We start from the raw sequence: 27,594 nt of genomic DNA, 5'->3' as shown, positions 1-27,594 counted from the left end.
CTGGTTATGTCTGCTGAGGCCCTGCTCTGTGTCAAGCTTGTGCTTGGTTCTGGGGTCCCTTCGGTCCCTGCCTACAGCCAAGAACAATGTGAGATGTGCCGTGGTGGTAATTTGTATTCATGGCTTCACCTAGGAAGCACCATGCAGAGAGCACCAATATGGGTTAAGGAAGGGAAGGATCTCTGGTGTTAAGGAAGGGAGGGATCTCTGGAATCCCTTTTTCCTTTTTGTTTTTGTTTTGAATCCAGGGGCACTTAGCCACTGAGCTACATCCCAGCTCTTTTTTATATTTTATTAGAGATAGGGTCTCACCCAGTGGCTTAGGGCCTTGCTAAGTTACTGAGGCTGGAGGCTGGGTTTGAACTCACTTTCCTACTGCCTCAGCCTCCTGAGTCACTGGGATTATCGGCATGCCCCATGAGGCCCAGCTGCAGTCCCATCTTGATGGCCAGGCATCATGGAAAAGGTGGCTGCTGAGGTGGCAGAGGTCTAAGAGGAGAGGGACTGAGGCAACACAGTCAGGGACAGCAGCTTCCCCCCCTTTCTCCTGCCTGCCCTGGTTCTGTCCTACGTCCCTGCCTCTGCCTGACTGTGTTGGATGTGGGGTGCTTCCCTCAAAACCAGCCTTTGCCACCTTGTCCGTCTATGTCTCTCTCTCTCTTCTCCTCCCACTCCTGGGTAGCAGGTGAGGGCTGAGACTGAAGTTGGGAGTCTGGTGATCAGAAAACAAGAGCTGTTGCTGCCATCAACCCCAGCTCCTGCATCGACCAGATGACTGATCAAGAAGCCCTCAGGCTCGAGGTTCTGGGAATTTTTAAAGCAGTGAGCCCCCAGGTAGTGGGTCCAGAAGGTGCTGCCATAGCTCTTTCTTCCTCATTATGACTTCGACAACCACAACTAGCCTGGCAGTCCCCACATCTGCATCCCTGGCTCAGATTTTCCTCCTGAGCTACCAAACCACATGTTCCACAGCCCCTTGTAAATCTTCCTGGGGTTGCTTTAAAATTAGCCTGTCCAGCTGCCGGGTGCAGGGCTGTGGCCCTTGCCTGTCATCCCAGCTATTTAGGAAGTTGAGGAAGGAAGATGGCAAGTTCAAGGCCAGCCTCAGCACCTTAGCAAGTTCCTAAGCAACTTAGCAAGACCCTGACTCAAAATTTAATAAAAAGTTTGGGGATGTAACTCTGTAGTATAATGCCCTGGGGTTCAATGCCCTGTCCACCCCTCAGACCAAAAAAGAACCCAGTATGTCTACAAGGATATTTTGTACCTCTGTGATCCACCCTGCTGCCAGAATGCATGTATGTAACACATCCACACACTCCTGATCTTATTACTCTGTTACTTAAAACCACTCCACCAGCTTAAAGTCCCTATAAAACCAGGCTTGGGGTGGCACAGACCTTTGGTGACCTGAACTCAGACTCGTGTATCTTGACTCCCCACCTTTCATGTCATCACACTCCAGCCAGGCCTGACCGCCGGACACACCCGGATGTTTGTGTGCCTTTGCATGTGTTCTTTCTCCAGGATAGAAGATCATCTCTGCTGTGCTTTCCTGAAGAACTCCTACTCATTCACAACCGCTCAGCTTATACCTCTGAACAAAGTCTTCCTGGGCATTCCTTGTCCCAGTTAATTGATCATGCCCACTCTTCCTTGCCATTCTAGACCTTGCGAGTAAAGTTTTTATAGCACAGATCAGTCATTTATCATGAGCTCACAGGTCTGTGGACACCCTGTCTTCTGTAGATCTTTGGGTCCCAGATAGCATGTATTAAGTGCTAAAGTTTCTGTTTCTCCAACTGACTGAACCGAAGTAAGTGCCAATTACTGACTTGTGGGACCCACAGCCCATTGCTATCTTGGCCCTCCCCACAGACAGAAATCTGTTTCCAGAGGGCTCCACAGTGGGGAATAGCCATGGGAGGCTCTGTGCAATCAGCTCTGCGCCCGCTGGCTGGGAATCAGGTGTTCGGCATTCTCTCTTTCTCAGGCTAGAGTGAGCCCTTGAGCTGACCCAGAGGTGCTGAGCATTTATCACTTGGTATTGATGACCATGTATCCTGCCTCCCCTCTCTAGACCTGGAGATGAAGGAAGAAATACAAGCTCATGTTACAAAGAGTATTTCCCTGGTTTATCAGCTCTCCCCCTCTCAGCTCAAGCTCAGAATGATTTCTTCGTTCTCAGCTTTTATTCCTCTGATCAAAGTGCCTGAGGCAGTGGCACTGGGAGGGCACACATTTCTGGCTGAGCCCAGGGCTCTCCTCTGTAGGACTGTAAGAACCTGGGGCCCAGTGTGTTCTGCTCAGGCAGGGGAGGCCTGGCGATGGACTGGGTCCAGGGCTTAGGGTCCCAGCTGCCCTGGGATCCTGGAGGCAGCTACCCTCCCTCCACCTGGTCTTCTTGGTCCTCCCTTTCCTACTCTGTTCATTCAATCACTCTTTCCTCTCTAATGAATTAAATGCAGAAAATCCATGCACAGGATTTCTCTCTTTAAAGGATCAAATAACCTTTCTTTGTTTTCCCCTTTCAATTTTTTTTCCCCACTGCAAAAGGAAAACATGCAAACAGACTTGGAGTTAAAGGTGAGAGAAAGAAAGAAAAGTTGCAGTGAAGTAATTTCAACTTGAGAAGTAGAACAGCTGAAACCCAGAACAAAAATGTACACTCAGCAATATGGTCCTTTCCTACAAATTAATTAACCCAAAGTGCTTGTTTAATTAGTGTGAGGGGTAGGGAATTGAGTAGCTAACAATATCGCTCACCCAGTTTAAAATTATGTTCACAAAAGAATTTCCTCTTCCTTTCCTGAGAGGGAAGAGAGAGAGTTACCTCATCAATCTGCAATCAGCAAAGACCTCATGGTTGGAGGCATACTTCCAGGGGGCTTCAGCCTCTGGAGAGGGGGCCTTTTGGATGGATCCCCTTCTACTCTCTACCCATTGCCATTGTGTAGGTATGCTTTCTCTTAGGACAGAGTCTGCCCAGCCCTGCTCCTGAGAAAAGGACTCTGAGGGGCTCCAGAGAGCAAACCTTCTGGCTTCTCAGTCCTTCCCATTCCCTTCTTCCCACTCCATGCTACATATAAACTTTAAAAATTTCTTGCTTTTGATGTGAGTGTGGATATTTATCATCTCTCCAGGTACTAGGAGAACTCAATCTGTAAAGTGCTCTAAGAGCTACAGTTTCAGACCCTGTCTTAGTCTGTTTTCTATTGCTACAACAAAATACTGGAGAGTGGATAAATTATAAAGAAAGAAGCTTATGGGGCTCACAGTCCTGGGAGCTGGGAAGTTCAAGAGCAGATGCTGGCATCTGCTTGGCATGTTGCTGCATCATAATGTGATGCAGGGCATCACATGGGGACACAGAGCAAGTGTTCTAGCTTTGGTGTCTCTTCTCTGTTTAATAGGACCACGAGGCCCAAGCCCTCACCCTCATGACTGCATCAAATTTTAACTTTTCCCAAAGGCTTTACCTCTAAATACCACCAACCTATGGATTTGGGAGTTAAGTTTCTAAGGCATGAACTTTTGGGGGGACACATTGAAACAATAGCACATCTGGGGCTGGTATTGCCACGGAGTCTTCATCGTAGGGCATGCTCGGAGGTCACCCGGAGTGGGCATGGGTGAGTTCCAGTCCATTTCTTCTTTTATCCACCTACTTCTTTGGTAGTTGGTGAGACCTATGGACTCATTTTCAGAATAATATTATTAAATGCATAAAATAAAACATAGTATTGCAAAGGATGTGAATTATATTAAAATACAGTTATCACAATATAAATAAAACACATAAGTTATATGTTTTTAACTCATTAAAATGCAAGATCTCCGTATAGTTATTACTGTCATAAGCTTGAAATAAACGATACTTTGAGAAGTCCATAATAATTGCAACACATTATAATAGCTAATTTCTACTATTGACAAATTATAAGTATTGCTAAAACCATAGTGGTTTATTGCCCATATTCATCATCGCAGGAAATGCTATAGTTAAGCTAGAAGTTAATGAAAATAAAGGTTGATTTTTCCCATCTAACTGCACAGAACCTCTGGATTCTGTCCATAGACCTTGGGGTGAAGCTCTGCTGACGAATGAATGAATTTCTCATGAATGTAACTGAACCATTGTGTTTCTACTGAATCCTCCTAAATCTTCCTCTAGTTTTTAGTTGTCTTTGCCTGTCCCTTGATTTCTCAGAGTCACTGAGGGTTTTGTAATTAAGGAACTGGGGGAGGATGGAGCAAAAACAACAGTATTCTCCATGCAAGATAAGAATTTCTAGGTTCTTGGTGGTTCTGTGAGGAAGTAGGGTGAGGAACCAGATGGGGACTGAGGAGGGGTGCATGGGCACCCACTGCCCACAATTCCCAGACTGGAAAGGCTGGTGGCAAGAGGGAGGTGACTTGGAGCCAGGCTGGGCATGGGGGAGAGAGGACATGTTGGTAGTTAAAGGGAGGTGGGTGGAGCTGAGCTCAGACCTGAACCTGGGACTCTTTGGGTGCAGGGGCAGGATGGGGGCTCCCCATGGCTCCCCAGGAAGAGGCTCCATTTCGGTGTTGCATGGACTCACTGCACCCATGCAAATGGCTTGAGTTCTCGTCCTTCCTTGTGTTCTCACTGAGGCAGGCACCAGCATTATCGCCAGTGCTTAGAACACTTCCAGCCCTGGTGGTGTGCCTCCCTCATGGCCCCTCCCAGAGTCCCCCAGGCAGCGGACTTAGGCTCCAGGAACAAACGTTTCTAAGCCAGTTGTTCATTTGCCACCTATTTAGTGCCTTTGATAACTAATAATCTCTGAGCAGGAAAACATTTTTATCTTTCTTAGTTGCTATTCAGAGGGCCGGGGGTGGGTGATTGAACTTCTCTGCTTGAGAAAGAGAGGTTGCTCCAGGTAAGATTTAATTTCACTAAAGAAAAATTCCCAAACAACGTTTTCCTCTTAAGTTAATATTTTTTGTCCTTGAAAACAGAATCCTGCACAATGCAGATGAATGTTTCCCTAAAATCTTGATTCTCCAGCAAAGACACAGAATTGGGTGCATTAGCCCCGAGCTAAACCTTACAGACAGAGGCAGGGGGTTGTCCATTCTTCTCTTGTAACATGGAGCTCAGACCCTTCCAGGACACCAGGCCAAACCCTTGTGACCAAGTGCTCACAGTGCTCACTGGACATTCAGGTCATCCAGATCCCACAGACCCTGTCCTTCCCCATCAGGGGTGTGTGTGTGTGTGTGTGTGTGTGTGTGTGTGTGTGCAAAATGCACACATAAGCTTTGAGCTTATACTTTCCTTGGCTATAGCTGAAGATGCAAAAGAGCTTGTTTTCTCTTTGTGGGCTCTGTTGCCCCATTCTTCAGGAACTGTTTGTTGGTGCTTTCTATTCACAGCACTGGGCTAGGTACTGTGGGCAAGAAGAAGGTGAATGCCAGCAAGTCAAATACAGGTCCTGCTGTCGGGGAGCAGAGTGAAATGTGGGCAGTAGGATAAGTGTCTGGGCTACTGTGAGAGAAGGGGTTTAGAAAGTGTGGTATAATAGAGGTTCTTCGAAGGATGAGGCGTGGAACCACCACACGACCTAGCTGTACCCTTCTCAGTATTTATCCTGAGGAATTAAAGTCATCTTACTATAGCGATCTGTGCATACCCACATTGACAGCACAATAGCCCAACCTTTGGAACCGGCCTAGGTGTCCATCAAAGGATGAATGGGTAAGGACAATGTGGTGTATATACACAATGGAGTTTTAGTCAGCCATAAATAAAAATGAAGTTAAGGCATTTGCAGGAAAATGGATGGAACTAGAAAACATTATGTCAAGCAAAATAACTCAGGAAGTCAAGGGTTGTATGTTTTCTCTCATATGCAGAAACTAGAAATGAAAAGGAAAGTAAGATGAGGGTGAAAATCATGAAAATCAAAGGGATCAGTCCAGGAGAGGGACCAAGAAGCAGGAGGTGGGGAGGCAGGAGGAAGTGCTGGGGAGTGATAATGGCCAAATTATATTGTTACATTGAGTATTGTGTGCTTGCACAGATAGGTAACAACAAATCCCATCAGTATGTACAACTATCACGCACCAATAAAAATGTGGGGGAAAAACAGAAAACGGTCTTGAAAATTAAAAAATAAAAAGATATTGCCACGGACCACCAAGGTGAACTTGAGAATTGTGGCCTGATTGGCAGCTAAAGAAGCCCAATTAGAAGCGAATATTGCCATGCATTACCAGGTAAAGTGGAAAGTAGGTCAGGTGGGTTTTCTCAAATGCTAATCACACAAAGCCTCTAAATGTAAGGGACACACATGGGTTTTTCCTTTGAACCTCAACAATGTCGAAGCGCTTCATAAAAGCATTTTTTTTGCATATTATGTTGTTTTATTAGCACTTTCTTACAAAACTGTAATGCAGCCTAAATTATTATTCCTATCCCTGAACAAAAGGAATATAATCCCAGAAATGTGGATGACTTATATCATGTCTGGTGATCTCCAAGGAATAACTGGAAGGAAAAGAGAGGAAAGGTGCTATTGTGCAGGTGCCTTGGGATCTTGGAAAAAGAGTCTGGATTGCAATTTCTCAAGCCCTTGTTCTATAGGACTAATATGCACCAGTCATTGTTCTAGTTTCTTTACAAATATTCATAACAGAATCCCTACAACTCTTATAATCCCTAAGTTAAAAATGAGATATGAGGAAACAGAGACCCAGAGAGAACATGGCCAGAGTCATACAGCCATCAAATAGTAGAAGCAAGATTCCAATCTAATCTGTCTGGCTTTAGAAGAGCATTTTCCAAAACAAATAAAATGTGAGGCACAAATAGTGATCCCTGTATATAATCTAAAATATTTTAGTAGACACCTAGAAATAATTTTTAAAAAACAGGAAAATTAATGCTACCTATGGGCATTTGAACCTATATTATCATTTTGAAATACAATCAATATTTAAAATTCTTTATGAGATATTTTATATTCTTTCATTGTAAGTCCTCAAAATTTTGTGTGTTTTTGGAACATGTCACTTCAGTTGGATCTTATTTCCAGTTCCTAATGCCATGTGTGGTGAGCAGCTTCCATACTCTATGGTGCTTCCCTAGGTTTTGCAAGAGCAAGTGGGTTGTGGACCCCTTGGCTAATCTGCTTATGGAACACAAAGAACTTGAAGGTGGATCTGTAGGAGCAGCTACAAAGCCCCGACTCTGACACACAGACCCAGGGAGAAATGTAGTAGGAGACACATCAAGGACATTAGGACCCCCATGCAAACAGGAGCAACCTGAAGATTACAGTCTCCTTGAGAAACTGGAGATGGCTCCTCCTGAGGCTTGGGGTTGTTCTGAGAGCTGGGAACCTGTCTTCCTGAAGGCTTCCCCATCCTGTGTGTACAGCTGATACTCAGGGCCCAAAGGCCTGGCTCATTAAGAAACAGGACCTTGGATCAACCACAGCCATAAAAGCAAGGCCATGGCAAGAAGAGAAGGAAAACCACAGATGTGTCTCTGACTTCCTCTGGTGACTTCTGTATCCTTGCTCCCCTTTTGTTTTGTTGATTGTCTTGTTGTTATTTACTTGTATTCCCTTTTCTTCTTTAGATGGACCAGGTGCGGTTTACAAAGATAGAGCAAGATGGCATAAAGCAGCTCCCAAAGTGAGGCAGAGAGGAAGTAAAAAGAGGAAAGACTGGGGGGTGGGGTGGCTGGGGTTGTGGCTCAGTGGTAGAGAGCTTGCCTAGCAAAGTGAGGCACTGATTCAATTCTCAGCACCACATATAAATAAACAAAATAAAGTCCCTTGACAATTATAACAATATTTGAAAAAAAAGAGAAAAAAATGAATGAATCAGGTGTTAGGTTAGTTTTAAAAATCGTCCCTTAGCGTTCACATATTTGCTAGAAATGGGCTAGAATGGGCTGTACAGGGCAGTGTCTAAGCCTCCTGGCAGCCTAGGTGAAGAGGGAGTTAAGGGACAAGCAAGTTAAAATAAAGCAGGAGCTGAGGAGGAACATTGGCACTTCTGCTTCAGAGTCATGACAGGACTTCTGGAAGAGAAGCTTCATTGTTCTAAGTGCTACCCTCAGCATCATGTTGAAGAACATTGGAGTAACACTGGCATCCTCTCTCCCACCAGTGTTTTCTCTTTTGCTTTTTTTAAACTGAAGGCACGTCTCCTCCATGTTTTGTGGGCTTTTCTCTAGCTTCTCTGCAGCCAATGCTCTCTAGATACTCAGTGCTCGGATTAATCTGGGGACAATTTAAAGGACTTAAAGCAAGGCATTTCCAGTGCAGGGGCCACATGAGTTCACCAAAACCCCTTTCCCTCCCTCCTGGGCACTTAGCATAAATACTTTTCCAAGCATCTATTGCTGCTGGCTGTGGCCAAAGTTGTTGAGAAGTAAATTTGTTCTTTTTTTGATCCCTTCCCCCCATCTGATGACTGAAAGGAAGAGGCTATGAAAACCCAGAGGAGGATGGAGGTCCAGGAAGGAAGAAGCCTCGGTACCTGGAGGTTAGGAGGAAGGAGACACCAGCCACCAAACCTTCACTGGACTGTGACATGTACAAGAAACCAACATCTTTTGTTCAGATCACCCCAAATCCAGGATCGATTGATTTAGTTAGACGTGCTAACATTATCCTAACTAATGCCATTCCCCCTTGGGAAATACTCCCTGAGCACCATTCCTCTAAAACAAGAGGAACTGAAGGGTTTGAGCAGCACAAGTTCAAGGTTACATCCCCTGACAACTACCAGGAGTGCAAATATTCTCTATTGCATGGAAGTGGGTAGGTGTAGCCTCCTGTTTTAATAGGCACCTAAGGTGGGAGCAAGATTAACATATTCTTGTCAAAATTGTGTCACCTTACAAGAGCTCCTGCCTGAGTAGAGAGCTCTTCTGCCTCCTTTTGGAGATAAGCCAGGATGTACCTGTGGGTGGGGCTGAGATTCCCCTCAGAAAGTGATTTTGGATCTATCTTCATAAATGGAAAAAATAGCAATCACACAGTTGATGCCACACAGTTTCATGCACTGAAATCTGCTCTAGTAACTTTTGCCTGAAAAAGAAAAAATTTAAAACTGGAAACAGCTGTAATTCCATGACCACCTTGGCCCCTAAAATAAAACAAAACCTGGATAGTGATGTTGGCCAAGTTCTCTTCTTTTTCTTTTTAAATCACTATTAAGGTACCATTGACATGTAAAAAGCTGTGTGTATTTAATGTATACAATGCAGTGAATTTGAAATGAGTCTATATCCTCCTCCTTATGATGAAACCCTCACCACCATCAAGGTCATAACCACATCGTCACCTTCCAAAGTTTCACTGCTTCCTTTATTATTATTCTCATTATTTTTATATAATAAGAAATATCTAACATAAGATCTACCCTCTATCAAATATTAAGAATATAACACTGTATTGCTAACTTTAGGCATTAAATAGTACAGTAGATCTTTAGAACTGATTTAGTTTGCATAGCTGACCTTGGGCCCTTTGACCCTCACCTACCAATTTCCCCTCCTCCAAGTCCTTGGGAATCACCATTCTACTCTCTGCTTCTAGAGTTTGACTCTTTTAGATTCTACATAGAAGTGAGATAATACAGCATTTGTCTTTCTGTGTTGGCTTGTTTTAGTTACAACATGTCCTCCAGTTCCATCCAGTTGTTACAAATGGCAGGATTTCCTCCTTCTGTAAGACTGAACAATAATAGTCTGCTGTATGCCACAATTTCCTTATCTATTCATTCAATAATGGACATGTAGATTGTGCCCACATCTTGGCTATTGTGAATAATGCTTCAGTAAGCCCATGAGTATAGTTGTATCTTTGAGATCCTGGTTTAAATTAGGATAAGTACTAAGAACAAAGCGGAAGGACTCACATTTCTTGATGTCAAATTATATATAAAAAAACTGTAGCTTAAAATACATGATCTTGGCATGAAAATAGAACAATGGGACAGACTAGAGTCTAGAAATTTACATATGTAAAGTTGAGTAATCTATTGCCAGGTGCTAAGGATACAGAATAGGCAATGAGCAATATCTTCAATAAGTGGTATGGAGAAAATTGGATATCCATGTGCAAAAGAATGAAATTGGATCTTTATAGCATATGTAGAAAAAACTGAAAATGAATTAAAAACTTTTAATTACCTGAAACTGTAAAATTTTTCAAAGAAAACATGGAAAAACAAACAATCTCCTTGACCTTTGTCTTGGCAGTGGATTTTTGGATATGTCACCAAAAGCATAGTCAACAAAATGAAAAACAAAATAAAAGCAAACAAAAAACAGTGGGATTGCATCTGGCGAGAAATCTTCTGTTCATCAAAGAGAAAAATCAACAAAATGAAAGGAAAGTTTATGAGTGTGAGAACGTATCTTCAAACTACGTGTCTGAAAAGGGGTTAATATCTTAAAAAATACAAGGAACTAATTCAACTCAAACAAGCACAGCACAGAGACCAAACAAACAGCCTGATTAAAAAGTCAGCAAAGGACACAGACAGACATTTCTCCAAAGATACACAAATTTCACACAGTATATGTAAAGGTGGTCCACATTACTAAACATCAGGGACATGCAAGTCAAAATCACAGTGAGAATATAAAAATAGACAAAAAAAAAAAAAAGCTAAGTGCTGGCAAGAATGTGGAGAAAAGAACCTCGTGCATTGCTGGTGGGAATACAAGTTGCTGCAGATACTACGGAAAGCAGTATGGAGGTTCCTCAAAAAGTTAAAAATAGAATTACTATATGATCCAGCAAGACCTCTTCTGAATATTTATCCAAGTCCTCTTCTCATTCTTGGCTTTAACTTCCAGCATGATGGATGAGTAATGCCTGTGGTGGGCCAGAATGGCAATTCTACAATCCATGTGTAAGATACAAACTGTTTAAAGCACTTATAAATAGTGTATCTCTGGTAAACACAATTCCCTTCCAATTGTTCTCACCTGGTATAAGCACATGAGCACCTGCTGAGGGAGCAGCAGAGACATTTCCCAGTCCTATACAGAGTGACGTGGTTACACTGTTTATGGTTCAGGGTCTGGAGGCCAAAGACAAGAGGAAATGGTACCACCCCCTGCTTCTCCCAGAATGGCACCGTGGTACACATCTGTCTAATGATCTTTGGTGGGCGGGCACTGTTTCATGACATTAGGCTTCAGGTTTGAGAGCCTTGTGGGTGTGCAGGGCTCTTTTGCTTCTGATGGGGGTTTGTCACTGAGTCATCTGCAGAGCTTGGTGATCTGCCCAGAAATGATCTCATAAATTCTCCAGATTCCAGCTAACAGATGAGAGCAACAGCCTTGAAAGAACCAAGTGATGGGACAGGGTGGCTTCTCACTCTGGGCCAGTGCTCCTGGATGTGGCCAGTGCAACGGATGCCCCACCTGCAGCTGTCCACAATTTCCAGTTTCTCCCTGACTCACAGGTTGCAGGTCCTTCCTTAGAGTAGCTGAAGCAAACTGGGGCTAAGGTAGAGAAATTCACAAGGAAGAACCCCAGACCTGATTTTTTTTTTTTTTTATTCTCATTTGAACTTTGAGGCATAGTGATAAATCGCCCTGGATTAGCACTCAAGAGTTTTTCTTCTTCTGGGACAGCTTTAGGGTGGGGTGAAGTGTGCAGAGATGCTTTTCCACTATACAAGCTGGTGGCTGGGATAACAAGTCCTAGGGCGGCCGGGGCCAAAGTGCCTTTGACTCACTCAGGATTTGTGGCCTGAGGGTGCTGCATGAGGAAGGGACTTTATCACTTCATACATTATTACCTGTCACTTTCTACTGGTACAGGACCCTGAAGGAGGCCTGTGTGTCCAATTCAAAGAATGCTCCCAGCAGCCCCTGAGGCGGGGCCTCTCAAACTTTAATGTGCACACCTACCACCTGGGCAGCTGGTAAACATGCAGATTCTGGGTTTGCAGGTTTGGGGTGGGGCCTGAGTTTCTGTATTTCTAACCAATTCTCAGGTGATGCCAACACTTACGTTGAGGACTGTCTTCTGTGTAGGAAGACTTCTGGGGGTCAAGCCACATGCAGTGATGTTGGGACAAGCAGTACTCAGCACTGCTCCCCAGAGCCTCTGGCAGGGACTGAAGGCATCTGTTGGGAGAGGGGACTGGCATTGGTGTGACTTTCTCTCTTAGTGATTATCTAGGAGAAGGGCCATCTGGGGCCTGGAAAAACAGCCCTGGTGGGCTTTCTTCCACTTACTCTGGTTTGTGCTTTTGTGTCATTGCTTTGACAAATTTGAGGGACCTTGTTGTACCTGTGTTTGAGCTAAGTGTTTAACCACTATGCGATTCTGAGCAAGCTGGCAAAGGTACCTGATTAAAAAGTCAGGCCAGGGACACAAGGACTGGACACACTGTCAGCTCCCTAGTGGGCATCTCAGGTCACAGCCCAGCTCATTCTTGTGCCCCCCATCCTCTAGGGACACCTCCACTCCTGGAGAGGCTTGGCTCCTTGCATCCTGAACACGTGTGTGTTTTCTGTTTTATAGGAAGAAATGTGTTTTGGCTGGAGGCCCGTGTTTCATTCCAGCACATCCTTTTTACCAAAAGAGCCATCCCTGGAGCTGCCAACAGTGTTTACGAGAAATCCATCCAACAATACTCTGAATCTGGGAGCATGTCCTGACCGCAGACATGGCCTTCACCACCCAGCAACAGCCTGGCACATGGTGTTGGTGTCTTTATTTTATTCCAAAATGTAAAGCTGGTTTCTTTCTTTCCTTCCTTTTTTTTTTTTTTCCAGCTGGGAAAACTCCTGTCAGCGGATGCAGTGTCCTTTCCAGATTCAATATTATGCAAGCTGCATATCGGCACAGGGAATAAACAAATATGTCCATGGAGCATCTTGTTGCACAGAGATGGGGGTGCACCAGTGTGTAGTCACAGACCTGCAATCCGCCTAGGGCTGCTGAACTTCCTCTTGCCCAGCTCTGCTCCCATCTCTCTTTCTTAATAAGAGTGGCTGGAGTCAGAGGGATGACCCAACCAGTCACGTGCCTCTTCTGGGCCCCATCCTCTCCCTTTCCAGCCCCATTCTGCACCATGAGGCTCCTCAGCTACAAGCAAAGCTATGGAATCTGTACGTTTAGCTCTTATCTCTGATACCTGGCAGGTGTCTGGAGGAAGCACCACACATGGCATCTTTTTGGCAGAGAGAACTGAGTCAAGTTCCTCTCCTTGTGCAGGTGTTAGTTTCCAGGTAGAATGCTAACATAGGCAATGGACCATGGCTAACTTCAGCTCCACAATTCTATAATCAAACTGGGCTATGCTGGTTTCCAACAGGCTTCCATGGCAGGTTCGCTGTGAGGTTAAGTACCTTTTAGTCCATCCCATCTAAGCAGATGAAGAAACAGACTTAAAGGGAATAGAGTGGTTTTTGAAAGTTGGGCAGTGAATAAAAGGAGAATCTCGCATTATACCTGCTATTATCTTTTTAAAAGCCTTGCTACTTTTTTTTTTTTTTTTTGCAAAATGACACCATGCCTCTCAATCCCCCCTACATACAGAAAACAAACAAACAAAGCAAAGAGACAATGACATCTAAAGTGTCCATTTTCAAAGCCTGAAACAAAATGTTTATCCGTCTATCCTCCATGTATCACCTCTTCTGCCCTGACTGATATTTTTTCCCTACATCTTCTGTCTCCTTTGGCTGTGAGTGGGAATCTGCCCTTTTGAGAGAACTGTATTGCCTACATGTTTGCTTTTGTGGACAAAAGAGACCATCATATCCTCTGCTGGTTTGTGATGAGGCAAGAGGCCCTTCTCATCGTCAACCACCTCAGAAATCTGGCTTTGCAGAAGCAGTTGCTCAAGCAGATGGCTTCAGTTACTACCAGACATACTTGAAGTCTCAGATTTACTGAGAACAAATATTTGCAGCCATGCTGGCTGGGCCCCTGATAAACAGGACTTTCTTTCCTTCTTGTGTTAGAGGGGAGATGAATCCTGAGATGGCAGAAAGAAATGGCACTGGACCCAATTTCACATCCCAATCAGCGTCCCTGGTGTCTGGGATGCAGTATTATATTACTGAGCAGGTGGCTGTGTCATGGGCATGCTTCCGGGAAGAAAAGAATGAGACTCAAGTGCATAGCCCTTGCACCGACAGCTCTAGAGTCTCTGCCAGCTCTTCCTGGGGATGCTGGGTGGGAGGTTAGTTAGGACACAGGAGGGACAGCTGAGGACACAGTTTCATTTGCTCAGTGCTCAGACATCTTTCTGTAGAGGCTGTTGATGAAATGGATATCTGTAATCTGGTGCTTAACACCTAGCATGTATTTGATGTTTCATGTGGGTTTTTGATTATTCAATTATGAAAGGTTTCAGATCTCTTCTCTTTCCAGAATCCATCAACCATTCTTTCTGGTAGGAAAGTGGGGGAAATCGATACCTTTGGCTGATCACTGTGCCCATTCAATGTTCAGATCCTTATGCCAATAACATTGCCTAGGAACACCCCAGACAATGCCTCCTGAAGATTACTATCAGACTGGCTTTAGTCTCTTTCCCTCTCTCACCCTAACCCTTTTAAAATAGTTGATAAGGACTCATAACAGTTACACCCATGATTTTTTTTTCTGAACAAGAAACAGCAGTAGTGAAGTAATCAAAATGTGCATTTGACAGACTTATTTTCCCCACCCTGATGGCAAAACTCCTGGTCTTCTGCATCTTTTGTCTGGCTTACCAGGGCAGAATACGTGGTGCATGTGCTTGTTCCTTGAAGATGTATCTTCAGTTATGTTTCGTGTCTCTTCCTTCCATGGACCCTGTGGCAGACAGACTCCAAGATGACCCATCAGGATCCCTATCTTGTGTTCACATTCCTTGAAGGTGAGAGAGTCCTCTGACTTACTTCTTGCCAATAGAAAATGGAAAAGGGATGGGATGTCACTCCTGCAACTACACAGCACGCTATGAGACTTTCCTTGATGGCATGATGGAGAAACCTACAGGAGCATCTGTGAATGGAGGAGCCTCTAGTTATCAAGTGTAGACTCAAACTATTAGCCAACAAGAATTTGGGACCTCAGTTTGTGACCACAAGAAAATGATTCTGCCAGTAACCTCAATGAACCTGGAAGCAGATCCCGAGAGGAGGATGGCTCAACTGACACCTCATGGCAGCCTCTGAGACCCTTCCCAGAGGACTCAGTTAGGCTGTGTGCAGATTCCTGACCCACTGAAATTGCCAGGTAATAGATGTGTATTTTTAAAGTCTCTAAGTTTGTGATAATTTGTTGTTCAGTGATGGAGATGAATGCCACTCAGGAATTTCTGGTCATCTGCATTGTGAGAGGGTTTAGGGCTGCATGTCATCTGAAATGTGGCCTCCGAGTGCTCTTGAAAATGGAAACCGAAATGATTTACTAGAGGAAAATAGCAAATGCCTCTGGATTTGAGGCTTGCAGTTGTTAACATCTGCATCAATAGGCAAAATACCCTCCCTGAATTCCAGATCTGAGTGCCTACTAACACATCCTCATTTGGTGGGTCCAGGTCAAAATGAAAAGGTCTCAAGGTCAACTTCTCATCTTCCAAATCTGCCACTTCCCCGTTGCTTTCTGCTTTAGGATGTGGTACACCTCCCCTGTTAGCCTGAACCCCCACGTCTTCCTTAGTTCCCATAGCCAATTTTCCCATGGGCCATTGCCCAGAAGAAATAGCTCTCGAGGATTTCTGATCTCATGCCCGGAGTGGAGGGACACCACCAAGGCCTCCTGAGTTATGGGCTTTGAAATCGTCCCTCTGTGCTTCCATGGGGATCCTACTCTTGTCTGAAGGATCAAAGGGGTTCTTTCTTCTGGAAGGTGAGGAAGTCCCATCAGATCAGGACGACAGATAATACAAATGGCAAAGACCCTGGATCCAGAGTCTCTCTTGGGTTTGTTCTAACACAGAAGGAAGGAAGCAGACTTCTGCCATGGATCCACGTCTCCCTGCCTTCTCAGTATATTAAAGCTACACATTGAAAGATTCAGAGAATCCCTAAACTTCCTCCTATGTTAAATGATATTATGTGAGCATCCAAAGGCTGATTGGATAAGGAATATTTTCACATCCTTACTGCACCTGGGTGTAGACATGATGAATCATAGGTTGTCATATCCTTCAGTATCTGAATTATTTGTCAAAATTGAAAGCCCAAAGTGTTGCATTTTCAAATGCTCGTGATGAAAGGTGGAATTATCTGCTCAGATGACCAAGCAGAAGTGCAGAAAGACAGAGTGTGATTTTGTCTCTAAAAGAGTGAGACATTGAGAAATATCATCTGGGAGAAGAGGAAGAATGAGACCTCCATATCAAGTTAGAGGAATAGGGAAAATGACAAAACATGAAGCCAGTGTACAATATACTGGATAGATCCTGCCTCACCTGTGGTGCTTGGGTAGTAAATAAAGATTAAATGCAATGAGCATCAGGATGAGAAACACAGGTGGAACCAGGAACAAGGTCTTTACTCAATTTATATGCTGTAAGTTCTACCATATCTGACAGAAATGTATTCCATATTTGGCTTTAGGTTTTCTAGCAGCTGATAGTGAAGGAAAGAGAATCAATTGCATGAATTGCACTGCAGAATGATTACTCAGAAGAACCAAATGAGTTCTGGTTTTTGGTTCAGAGATTTTGCATGGATGCAAATGAAAAGAAACAGTGGGATCAGATGAACCGTGTGCTCCACAGCACTAGATGCCGAAGTCTGCAGCAAATATAGTGTCACTCCTCATCACAACCTCAGCATAGGCTATGGCAGTGTACCAAGGCCATGCTCCTGATGCCGTCCCCAAGGAGGGAGAGATGATGCAATGAAGCTGCATGGAGGGTCAGTCAGAAGTGTTTTGAGGGAAGATTTTGGTCTTGGGAGGAAATAAGCAGATCCATTCCCTTCATCCATAGTGTTTCTTCAACATCAAGCAGCAATCAGTTTAATACTCTCTTATACAGGTTATATGTTGCTTTCAGGTGATGGTCACCTAGGCTGGACATCGGGATGGCAGTCATTAAAAACTGTTAGTCTGATGAGTAGTAAGATCAGCATGGTCATGGGTGAAATGTACCTGCTTCAAATCAGTGTTTACTGCACAGAGCATTTTAGATTCTTCTCTAAACTGTGGGGCAACTAAGCCTTTTAAAAGTATTTATTTGTCTTTGATTTTATGTGCAAATTCTGTATATTCTCTAGTACTTTATGTAAATGGAATTTGACATTTATTTTACCATTACATTTTTCTGACTGGCTGATATTGACATAGAAACAAGTTAATTACTAAATAATTATTCACTTTTTAAAAAAGTCATGTCTAATGATTTATCCTTTGATCTTCTCATCTGGACAGTCATCTTATTCTCAAATAGCAATAATGGCAATTTCTTATATCTCTTGATTAAAGATTCTTTTATTTTTATTTTAAATTTTCCTATTACAGATCTCCTTTAGCTTTATGATACAAGGCTCTAAGTTTTCCCAATATTGAACTCTTTCCATTCCTGGAGTAATCCCCACATAGTTATGGAGTTCTATCTTGTCCTTTGCGTGATTGAGTTTGTTCTTGTTTTATTTGGGTAGCAAGATCAGATTCTGTGCTGAAGTAATGAGATGGATACTAGATTGTCTTAGGCAAGCTTTAGGCTGAGCTAGGGAAGGACTTTTTCTTCTGAGAGCCAAGAAGCTGCGATTGTGGAGCAAGGTGACAAGCCCCTTTGGCACATGAGGTGCCTCAGGGAAGATGGCCAAGCATATAAAAAAAGGCTGTGCCAACCACTAGTGGCACTTGGAGCTCAGAGGTTGAGAACTTGTGTGGGACCAGCCTGCTGGTGCGTGCCTCAAGCAACCCAGTGTTTGGACAGGGTCCCAGGACCACTGGATCACCTGGTGCTGGTGTCTGGGCCATGGATATAAAGCTGGGTCATGTCCTTTCAAAGGAGGTACTGTGTATGTGGTTCAAGAATAACAGCTGCAGTACACTTGGCCCTCTGGTGGACTGAGCAGAGTTGCTAGCTTTCCTCTTTTTATAATAGTGGTAACCAGTGTTATTTGTGCACAATAAATGTCCCTGAGATGTTTTGGAATTTTCATAAAAGTGTTGCCCATAGGGAAGAAAAGAGATGTTTTTATGACAGTGGGGTGGTACTAATATTTATTTAAATTTGAATATTAAAGATCAACATTATTAGTTTGCTAGGACTGTCACAACAAGACGCTACAGACTGGGTGGTTAAAAAGAAAGTATGTATATTTTTACAGCTCTGTTGCTGACAGTCGGCATCCAAGTGTTAGCAAGGTTGGTTTTTTCTGGGACTTGGCTTATATGTCTGTCTCCTCACTGAGCCCTCACATGGCCTTCTCCGTGTTTGTCTATGTCCAGGTTTCTTCTTATACTGATAAAAATTTTATTGAATTAGGGTTCACTCTAATGACCCCTTTTTAAAGACATAATCACCTTTTTAAAGACATAATCTCCAGGGTCCAATGGGGGACAATGGCCTTGGATGGCTAGAGTAGAGAGAAGACAATGAAAATGAAGCTGATTTGAACACACCAAGATATTCTCAAAACCAAGGGTTGAACATTCTCTCCAATAAGTGGAAGTTGATCCATAATGGGGAGGGGGCAGGCATGGGGAAAATGGGGGAACTTTGACTGGGCAAAGGGGAGGCAGGGCTGAGGAAGGAGCATGAAAGATGGCAGGAAAGATGGTGGAATTAGATGGACATCATTACCCTAGGTACAGATATGACTGCACATATGGTGTGACACTACATAGTGTACAACCAGAGAAATGAAAAGATGTGCTGCCATTGTGTACAGTGAATCAACATGCATTCTGCTGTCTCATATACCTAATTAAAATGAATAAATAAATTAATTTTTTAAAAAAAGATACCAAGAGGCCAAGGTATCCTGGGTTCATCCATAAGAAGATGGCTGAGAGTGGGGAGGAAGACCAAGGGTGCCTGACTGGGAACGTAGGAGACATGGTCTTGCAACAAAGCAAGAGAGAGATGGTATAAAGCCTCCAAGGCCACCACTGAAAGAGCAATGGTTTTGAGGGAGGAGTGTTTTAAAAAAAAATTATTGAGATGAAATTCACATAATATAAAATTGACTATTTGAAGGTGGACAATTCAGTGGTAATTAGTACATTGACAATATTGGACAAGTATCATCTCTAGCTAATTATACACCACTCCCATCTCTCCAGAGATAAACACCTTCAGCCCTTTCCCCATTCCTCTTCCCCCCTGGCTGGAAGTCACTTATCCATTGTCCCTATGGATTCACTTATGGTGTATGTTTGGTGTGAATAGTATCATCCAGTGTTCACTTTGGTGTCTGAGTTTCTCCATGTGGCTTAATGTTGGGTGTTCACCCAGAGTCCAGCATGAATCAGAACTCCATTCTATTTCTTTAATTTATTTTTATTACAGTAAAATGCATAACATAAAACTTACTATCTTAATTTTAAGAATACAATCAGATGTATTAAATACATTTAAAATTCTGTCTAATATTTTTGTTTTGTTTTGGTTTGGTTTGTCTATTATGAATGCATGCTTCATCTTAATTTGGGTCTCTTTTTATTTATGCTTCCGTTTTGTGGGTGATGTTGTTTTGTAGCTTTCTCTATGACCTATATTTTCTTATTTCCATTCTTGTAGTTTCTATAGAATATAATCCCACTAAAGTTTTATTAGTGGTTACATTAAGTAAAAAACTCTGACCTTGTATCTAACTTACTCACAATGCGAAGCATCTATTAACTCTGTTTCCTTTGATGAAGAGATTTTCCCAATTGTACTTCTGTTCTCCCCACTACCCTTTACCCTGCACCAGTCTGACCCCCTTCCCATTCTGCAGTGTGTGTTGATAACAGTTACTTTTTATGAAGTTTTTATTATTAAATTAATTTTTTTACATTATGTAGCTTACCTATGACATTTGCTTTCGGTCTTGTGATTGTGTTTATAACAATTACATAGAGCTACTTTTTACTGAAAATACTTCCATATGTATCACAAAAGCAGAGAGGAAGGGCTGAAGCCTCAGACAAGTAAGAGGTGACATTCTGGGCAAGGGACCTTGGCTCTAGCCCTGGATCAACCTCCTTGGGTGCCTCGTGGGACTTGAGAAAGGAATCTCTGTTTTGACTCCCCCTGTTAACCATATGTGCTATCCTGGTCACATCATTCACTCAGTTCTCAATGATAGGGGACCTGCCTGTAGGAGCAGGGCCAAACAGGACACCAAAGTCAGCCATCTCTGAACTTCTGTCTCGCATATCTTCCTCAAGAGGCAAAGCCTGTGGAATCGCACTGGCTTCCCTTCCCTGGGTTTCCTTCCTGACCCCCTTTTCTTTTCCTAAGAGATCCACAGGACCCTTCCAAAGTAGCTTTGATCTTGGATGTTTGGCTTGTGAATATAGTTTGTAAGTCAAGCACTCTGCTGTGGGCATCTGAGTATTGTTCTGGGATTTTCAATATGTGTATGTTTTCCCTGTCTTTGGGCTGAGATATGTATCTAGATAGATGTCTCACACATACATATGAACTTTCCTGGAAACAGTCTGCATGGCAGGTGTCCTAGGAGCTTGGCAGTGCCCTGGATGGGGACTTAAGTGAATGGACCTCTGGATAGCCCCCCAAGAATGATGGTGAGTATCTCTGGCTTACCTTTATGGCACTGGTACCTTTGCTGACTACACTCCTTAAAGGGGATGGACAAATGTCTGGATGTAGCAGGAGCTCAAGCCACTCAGACTGCTTCCCTAGGGTGTGCATTAGGCTCTCCATAAGTAAGCCTGTGTTAATGAACTTCTCTTACTCAGCCTCTTTGGCTCCCAAAGTGTGAGGTGGCACTTGATTCTTTTCCCAGGAGAGAACTTGAGCCACAGGACAAAAGCATGAGTTTTTTGCTCATGTTTGAATTGTTCTTAAGACTTTAAGAAAACCTATAGGTTTGGATTCATGGGATTGATTTAATAATTTGAGGTTCTTTCTACTATTTTAAAAAGTGTGTGTGTGTGTGTGTGTGTGTGTGTGTGTGTGTGTGTGTGTGTTTCATGGACTCATGCCATTTAACTTCAGAGTAGATGGAAACTGCATCTCAGAGCACCATACCTTTAAATGTGTTCCACAGTACAGCAGCAGCAACAACACCACTTGAGAGCTTGTCTGAAATGCAAATTCTCAGGCCCTCAACACGCACTGAACCCAAACCAAACCCCTCAAACTGAGCAAGGGCTCAGCAATCTGTATTTTCCCAAATCCTCCAGTGAATTCTGGTGCACATTAAGCATAAAAACTGCTGATGTAGAGACTATCCAGTCTACTCTTCTTAATCTGCATTTAAGGTATTAAGACCTCTCTAGAGGGGAGCACATGTGGGCTCAGATGGAGGACTAGAACTCAGGTATTCTGGAATAAAGGAGGTATTCAATAAACTAGCTTTCCTTCTTGCTTCTTTCCCCCTCTGGGGAAGCAGGGCATAATGGCTAGGGGTAAATTGATGTCCCTTCATGCTCATCTCTCTCTTGTTAATTTAAACATGAACCACAGAAAGATCCCAGGCACATGCTGTTAACTCCTTTCGTACCCAGAGCAAGCCACCATGCCCTCTGGGCCTCAGTTTCCCTCTGAAGGGCTGGCCTGGCTCTCTAGGATCCCTTTCCATTCTGACTCTCTAAATCTTCATGACAGGTTCTGACTCACGCTTCTATGGCCGACTATCAGCGGCCATCTGGCAATTAGCAGTCTCTGAGGCAGCTAATCCCACTCTGAGCTGGATTAAAGCTGAAGTTTGAAACATGGAGATAGGCAGGTGATTTCTGTTTGAGTCTTTGGGTCCTGCTGTCCCTGGCAGCCTAGTGATGGAGGACAGAAAAGCTGATTTTCTTCCTTATCTATCTTGGGAGGCTCAGCGGAGCCAGATCAGCTTTCCAGAGGGGAGTCTTGGACTGGGCCATGTTCTGGGCTGCGGGAGGTGCCAGGTGAGCTCCAGGAGCTCTGTCCCAGGGATGTGGGCACAGCCAAGCTGGCTGGAGGAGAAGGGAGGGAGCAATACTCTGGGTCCAGCACTGCACAGCTAGAAGCAGGTGCAGTGGGGAACCCGGGGCACAGAGGCCAGCCTCATTTTGGACTATGACTCCCAGATGCCACAAAGGGCTTGGGGTGGTAGCTGACAAGCTCCCCTGCTCCTCTGGGGTGTCCTCTCATTAGGCAACATGGTCAGAAACCAAGCCTGTGTGTTTGTTCATAGCCTGAGGAGATAATTAACTTATCTCCACAGAGATCCTTGATTACATTCCTAGCATGATCAGAATGAGAAGTCTGAACTTGGAAATGCTAGTGGTGGGGGGAGGTATTTGCAATGGTTGGCTGAGGCACCATTTGTTCAGAAATTGGGCAAGTAATCAAACAAACGCCTCTTTTCCTAATTGTTGATAAAAATCAGTTACTAAGGCAGATCCAGGGACTCACTCCTGAGACCACACATTACTTAAGGTGAGCATGCATACGAATACGTTAGGATGCTCTGGAAACATTTCACATAGCTTGAGTTTAACAACAAATTGTGCCCATTGTGAATTTTATATAGAGCTGGGCATAGGGGAGCATGACTTACTGTCTGCATTTCATGACTTACTGTCTGTTTCATGACTGGCTTGTTACTACTGTCAGGAACCTCTCATGATTTCAGCTTAGATATCTTCCTGTATATACACCTACTGTGTATGGCTCAGTGCTAGGTGTTGTGGGACCAAGGCAAATTGGTTCTCTCCCTTTGAGGAGCTTACTGCTTATACTATAGAAAAGTTTTATAAAGTGTCCTCAGACCCTGAGTTGTGCAGTTTATTCTGTTGAGGGGCCATGGACATTGAGTTGAGGGAGAAGTCAGAGTGGACCAGGAAATAATAGCTAATGGCTCATGAGAGCTCACTTGTGCCGGATATAGTGCTAGCCATTATCCCACTTCATCCTCACAGGATTTTATGAAGTGGCTGCTATTATTACTCCTGTTTTACATTTGAGAAAACTGTGGCACAGAGGGGTTAAGCTTAATAGGGTGGGAAGCAGAGCCGGCAGATGCACAGAAGCTGTGGACTTGTAGCTTTAGGTCCTTTATGCTAAGGCTGCAGACTGGCTTACTACACACCACCTCTGGGCACTTCATCTCGCCTCCTCCTCTGCCTCCCTATGCAATGGCCTGTCACCACGCTGGCCTCTTGCTGTCTCCTGGGCACTCGAGGTTGGTTCCTGCCTCAGGTCTTGTCTCCTTCAAACGTTCTGAAGTTCATGTCTGCGTATTTTCCTCTCTCTTGTTATTCCAGTCCCTGATTCAGAGCCACTCTTTATCAAGGCCGTCTTAGGGAGGACTAGGTAACTCTTCCTTCTTCACTTTAACCTCTCATTTCATTCTGTTTTTACTAAAGCTTACCATTGTCTGAAACTAAATTATTTGGACATTTGTTCCCTCGTGTATTGTTTGATTGATTCTTTTCCTAGAAGGTAACATGACAAGGCATTCTTGGAACTTACAGAACTTGAAGCCCAGTTAATACTGATCTTTCTAACCATTTGATGAGATGGGTAATTTAGGTGCTTTCCTTTCTAGTTTGGGACAAGGATGCTGAAGCTCAGAGAGCTGAGCTGACTTATTCAAGGTCACACACCTGTTCTGTGACAGGAAGAGCTATACCACGCATGGCCCTTCTAATGCCTGGGTCAGTGTTCTTTTTGCCTATACCAAGAAAGACCCATTTCATTTGACACACAATAACCAAGCTCACCATTTTAGAATCCTGGATACTGTGAAGCAACCAATGGCAACAGCTTATCATTTCATGTGCATTATTACCCTGCTCCCTTCCTCCAAAGTGCCGCATCCAGTGAGTCAAAATAAGAAAACCTTGGTTGATGAGAAATTAGATTTCTGAATATCTTAGATGGAACAACTAATGAAACAAAGAAGGCACAGGCTATTGTATAAATTAGTTTTGATGTCTATTGTTTTCCACAAAGTTGCATTTTGACTACAAAACTACTTAATAAAATAAGATGCACAAAAAGAAAGTTAGAGCCAAAGAAGAAAGAAAGAAAAACTAGCTAGGCATAAAATATGGTCTAGGAATAAGACCAAAAATGCAAAGTTGAAAGACCTACCACAACGGATTGGCCAGAGTTTAGGCTCTAGCAGGTGTTCTCAAAAGAAAAGAAAAAAAAACTTGGTTGTTCTATAATCCAAAGTGTCTTTTCATAAAAACAGAACAATTACTTTGGAGAAAAACAACCATTTCACTTTCTAAACTGAAGTTAATTTCTCTTGAAAGAAAAGCATCTGTTATAGTGTTTCTCAACTTTTATAAACCTATGACCTTTTTGATAGCAATTAAAAAACTTATCCTTCCATGGAGAATTATAGATGCACAGAAAATTGGATCTATGTTCTACATACTCCCATTAGCCAGGACAATTTTGTTGATCTTTGCTTTCTATGTATTGTAGTCAAAATAAGTACTGCTTTATTTTCCACATAAATAATTAAGCACTTTGATTCTACAACGACACCGGTACAACCTTTCCATGGAGCACGACATCTCTTTTCATTTGAGAACCATCATGATATAATGATTGATTTAGGCTGCAGTCACCAATGGATGTTGAAACTACTGGATAAAAATTTGATGAGCAATAGGACATTTATTTAACCTTCAAGGAATCTCCACTTATTTATTAAAAACAGAAAATAGCAATTTTACAAAGGACCTCACCTTAACCAAGTGATCAAAGTTATCACCATTTCCTGAGATGATGATTCATCTCCTGATGAGGTACACTGAGAAAGACACATCACCTTCGGGTCTTCCTGCCCAAATGAATACAACCAGGGGGAACATCAGGCAAAACCAAGTCATTTCAGGAAATAACTCATTTATACCCTCTGAAAGTGTGGGGGTCAGGAAAAACCAGACTGAGTTAATGTTCTAGGTGGAAGGTGTAGGAGTAAGACAACTGAACACGATGTGTAATTCTGGATTGGAATTTGAGTGAGAATACATTTTCCTTTTTTTAAAAAAATTATCTAACTTCTTCTATTATCGATATTTTTGGAACAATTGGCAACATTTGAATAAGATTTTTAGAATAGGTAATATTAAGTATTATTTTCCTGATTTTGATTTTATTCTACTTATGCAAAAGAGTGCCCAAAAATATGCAATGAAGTTTTAGGAGTCAATGATTTTCATTAATTTGGAACTTACTCTCAAATATATATATCACATACACATATATATGTATATATACACACACACACATATGTATATATATTTGAATATATCCATTATATATTTGAAAATGAGAACATGATAAAATATTAATTTGTAGAATTGGTTTTGGAAGTTTTGTTTTTCTATTTTTCTTACAAGTTTTCTATAAATTTTAAATCATTTACAAATAAGTAGTTACAACCATAACAAATAATGACAGATCTAATTAGCTGGTACTAAGGGTCCTTGGCCAAGAGGCTGCAACACCACCTACAGGTGAGAGGAACATCTGTACAAAGGGAGGAAACATCAATCAAAGGTCAGGCAGCATATTCATAGGCAATCTTTGCCATTTCCAGGACACTTTCTTTTTAATTGACTTATTTTGGAAAGGCATTCTACCTCACTAGTAGGGTCCTGTCTTCAAATTTTATTATGCTGGAATTCCTTGTTAGCATAGAGAAAAGAATGACATTCTAAGAAGGATTTAAGTATTTCTCACCTTAAAATATCCTCATTAATTATCAGCACCTTCCACTGCCTCTTTATTACTGTTATTTATATCTCACTGGGAGGATTTTCACAAGCATCTTCCTGTTGCCTTTCATCACCTCTTTTTGATATATTTTCTTTTCCTCTGCTTTTTCTTCAAAGTTTTTGTATTTTATTTTATGCCGACAGTTTTATAAGGAATGGTTTTAATAGGTACATGTTGTAAAATGGAAATATTTTACTAGGAGATTACATAAAATACACAGGAGAAACTAGGGCATAAATTATATTTTTTATTGTTAGATTTTACTGCAAATAAGTTCACATATACAATCTTTTATTTATGATAAGAGCGAATTCTTTTTACTTATAGCTGCTTTTGAATTTGGTGCTTCAGTGAGGGAGCTTATGTGTAGCTACATAAAAGAAAGTTCTATTTTGATGAGAAATGAATCTCTTATTTAGGAAATGTTGTTTTCTTGTTGACTTACAAAAATAGGGGAAGGGGGAAGTGGTTGTCTGGTGTTGTGGAGGAGGGTTCTGCGTCTTATGTCACAGCCAGATTGTGCTGTTCCCTGGACTTGCAAAAGAGTGTGTATGGTCAGGTCCAGCAGTGCCAGGGAAGCCCCAGCCCACCCTCAATCTACCCTCACCCAAACTACCCTCTCAAGCTTCTGCCTTTCTGGGGGGACCTCCTTATGGACTGAGAGTCCATGAGCCCCCTTGGAACAAGACTTTCCTGCTTATGGAAGAAATAGGATAAATGTGTATGGATGGGATGTCTTGTCTCTAAACATTAATGCAGACCTCCTCCATGTGCCCCTTCCCAGAGATAAAGACATATCTTTCAGGAAGTTGAACTTCTCTCTCAAGGGAGATCAGAAATGACCCCAAATTTCATCCTTATTTTATTTTATTATTTTTGTTTAGATATTGGGCTTGCTTACTTTTTCTATTTTCACTTAACAAATGCAGTAGCATACTGAATCTTGGGATCCCAAGTAATAATTGAGTGCCACAGATACCTCCTGTTTCTGAAAAGATATGAGTGTTCAAAACCTTCTTATAAAGTAGCATCCTGGTTTTGCTCAGATTGGCTCAGCTCTGTTGCAAGTGAACCCTGCATCTAAACTTGCTGTGTTGAGCTAGTGAACCTCAGAGTACTCAGACATTTGAGGACCAGCCCCACCTCATCAGTCACCCCTAGGCAGAGGGCATGAGCAGCACAGATCAATCCTATATTGTTTGGCCCTGCCTTTGTTGGAAATTAAAGATGGAGATACCATGGAGCTTGTCTGTCTTTTTTGCTGACTTGCAATTTTCATCTCTTTTTGAAATAGGAAATTAACTGAAATGTAGTCTTGCCCTGTTTGAAAGGCCATGAAAAATGTCTACGGGAAACCAAAGCTTAACAAATAAGACTCTTCCACAAACATTTATTGAGTCCCTGTTCTGGGTTAATATACCTTACTAAAAAATTTCCTTCTCTTGATATGTCATTTCTTTTAAGGGCACCATAATTTTTCTTGTTCCTCAGGTGAAACTAAACAACATAAATTTCTGAAATGCAAAATTTCAGGGAGATATTCTTGAGAAAGCCAATGGGTGGATTTATTTGAGTTTTAATTTTCCATTTTTTAATGTTAAATAACAATTCCCCCTTTTCTTTTCACTCACTTGTCTCTCACACAATTACAACACACACCTTTCCTAAGACAGAGCACTTGCAGGGAGAGTCATCCATCTCAGGAACTTATTTCTATGGTATGGTATGAGAAATCCT

Source organism: Urocitellus parryii, chromosome 12, assembly GCF_045843805.1.
Source record: "Urocitellus parryii isolate mUroPar1 chromosome 12, mUroPar1.hap1, whole genome shotgun sequence".
NCBI classification, from domain to species: domain Eukaryota; kingdom Metazoa; phylum Chordata; class Mammalia; order Rodentia; family Sciuridae; genus Urocitellus; species Urocitellus parryii.
This window is presented reverse-complemented; position numbering follows the sequence as displayed.